Raw genomic sequence first — 2,783 nt, forward strand, 5'->3', positions numbered from 1 at the left:
TTCAAGGTTCAGGCCAAGTAGTTGGGCTAGAACTTGAACTTAAATATAGAAGCAGAACTGGGCTGGGAAGTTTGAGGGCAGGTACCAAGTAGAGTTCAAGGACATCAAAGGGACTCCATAGATATACAAATCACAGACCAAGCATATTTAGCCTCATATTTAGAGGCCAAGTAAAAAGAGAACCCTAGGGAAGTGGGAGATTTATTTAGGGAACAGGTATGCCTAGTGGGATGCAAGCAGAGTAACTGTGGGCACACAGAAACAGATTGGGCAGGAGCCATGGGAAATGAGAAACAGCCATTTCTAGGCAGCTCAACAATGAAGGGGCAATGAAGCCTCCTTCCATACAGAGACCCATTCTGTCGCCATTATATTTAGAGACCCAGATGAGGGGCCCTCGGTCAAAGGCAAACCTCCAATCAATGTCTGATTTCTCCATCAATACATCTTTTTCACTGATCATCAGGGAGATTGTGTGTGTGTGTGTGTGTGTGTGTGTGTGTGTGTATTCACGTGCATGCGTGCATACACGTGCATGCGTGCATACACACACATGCACACTGGTCCTGAGGCTTAATCAGGACCTGGGTGCTGTCTGAGCATTTTCTCTCAAAGCTAGAGCTCTACTACTCAAGCCACAGCTCCGTTTCTAGCATTTTTGGTTCTCAATTACAGGTAAGAGTTTCACAGACTTTGTTGTCCAGGTTTGCTTCAAAGGAGTATCATCAGATCTCAGCTTCCTGAGTAGCTAGGATTACAAGTGTGAGCCACTGGTGGCTGGTGGTATACCCAGATTCATTAGGGTGATCATTTTTTTATTTAATTTTATTGTCAAGGTGATATATAGAGGGATTACAGTTACATACAAAAGGTAGTGAGTACACTTCTCATTGAACGTTGTTACTCCCTCCCTCGTTTTTCTTAGGGTAATGTTTTAGTCAAGATTATTCTCTACTAAGCACAACTCTACCTCCTTTGTGTCACAAAAAGAGGAGGCATGGTGGGAATAGGGAACCCCGTAAGAGAACCAGGGGCTGAACTTGGATTGTGGAACTTAGGGCTAAGGTTGGACTAGGAAGAAGCTAGTCAGAAAGAAAGAAACAAAGAAAAACCTTCACATTCAAACATTTTCCTTGTAATCACAGTTCACCTGTGTTAGTCTATTAGATGTAGACAAGTCATTCAGTCCACCTTCAGACAAGGGACCTCAGAGAACATGGCAAAATGAGACAAAGTGAAACACACATTCTAACAGTGTCTAAGAGCAGGCCAAAATAGAATTACTGTGCCATGCTCAAAACCAAGCACTCCCATCTTCATGCCAAAATGAATGACTACTATTTCATTACCAGTTCCAGTTTTATTCTTGTCTGGCCTCCCCTTCTTATGAACCAAACTTAACACACTTAATCATAGAATTTGCTTCACTTTCTACCACATCAACCCCCACCCCTTACTTGGGCTTTTCCTCAAGTCACTTAACTAAAGCCCAGATTCTGTAACAAGATCTTTTGAACACCTTACTGAAACATGCCAGGGATACCATTGGGGTACCTGTGGTCCCCAATACAATGTGCGATGCACTCAACTTGTGTAACTACTAGTTTGTCCTGATGACTCTTGACTGAAGGGGATTGGCACTAACCAACATGCACTGCCCCCTCCTGCATCCTAGGCAAAGTAACAAGTCATGTGGATAAATATGGCATTGTTTTATTAAATCCTCCTAGTGACTGGCTAAGCTGGCTTTCACAATGGTCATATACAGGAGGAAACCAGAAACTAAGGTTATATAGGGAAGCAGAGGTAGGATCAGGGTAAACCATCTTCTCCTGAGATGGAGCATCACCACTCAGTAATTTTCTGCTACTTGGAAGTGATGCTAAGGGAAGACCTTAACCACCATCTCCAGAGCAGTAAGGAAGAAACCTAAATAGGGTTGGCCAGAAAAAAAAACACAAGGAGCAAGAACAATAGATTGCAATCGCGGACTGGAAAAAATAGCAGAGCTAGGCCAAGTTGCACAGTTGTTGAGTTGAATGGTCTCAAAGACTATAAGAATTTGAGACAATTTGCAACATCGTAGTTAATTAAAAAAGAAAAGAAAAACCAAAGGAATCAAACGGATTGGCTCAAGATGAGGAACAAAGATGCAATGGTGGCTGGCAAGGATTTAGAGCAGAAAGCAAAACTGGAGAATGGATGCTCCTAGGATAATGAGAGCCAGCGAGATAATGAGAAATAGAGAAAATAAAAATAGCAAGAAGAAAAGCCAACATTATCATCGGGTTATTGAACCAGAGCCCCCTGGGGAGGGTCAGAAGCCAGATCTCAGGCACAATTTCAGCCTGATGGTGCATTGTTGGGAAGCACTGCAGGCTGGCAGAGGAATGCTTGTGTATGACTTGCTGACGTTTCTGCCCCTGGGCTGGAAGATCACGCAGTCTGAATTTCTTTTCTCTCGACAAAATGGATCTATCCACTCTTCATAAGCAGAGATATGGAGCAGGAAACCTGGCCTAGAAAGCTTATTGCATGTCACATCACTTTTTAAAATCACATTTTTATGAGTGTAAATGAATCAGAAACATATGGATGAAATTTCCTGGCCTGATGTGAGCAGGCTCAGACCCCAAGCCATGCCCTCGGAGCAGATGCCGGCAATGCCAGCACTAATGCCCGAAGCCTAGGTGGAAAGGTCAGAGGAGCAAACACACACCACCTTGGCACTCTACCCTGGCAGCACAGCCTCCACCAGGAGCTCACCAGGCAAGCAAGAGGTT

This window comes from Dipodomys spectabilis, unplaced genomic scaffold (genome assembly GCF_019054845.1).
Source record: "Dipodomys spectabilis isolate Male_0828 unplaced genomic scaffold, ASM1905484v1 ptg000094l, whole genome shotgun sequence".
In the NCBI taxonomy this organism is placed as follows: Eukaryota; Metazoa; Chordata; class Mammalia; order Rodentia; family Heteromyidae; genus Dipodomys; species Dipodomys spectabilis.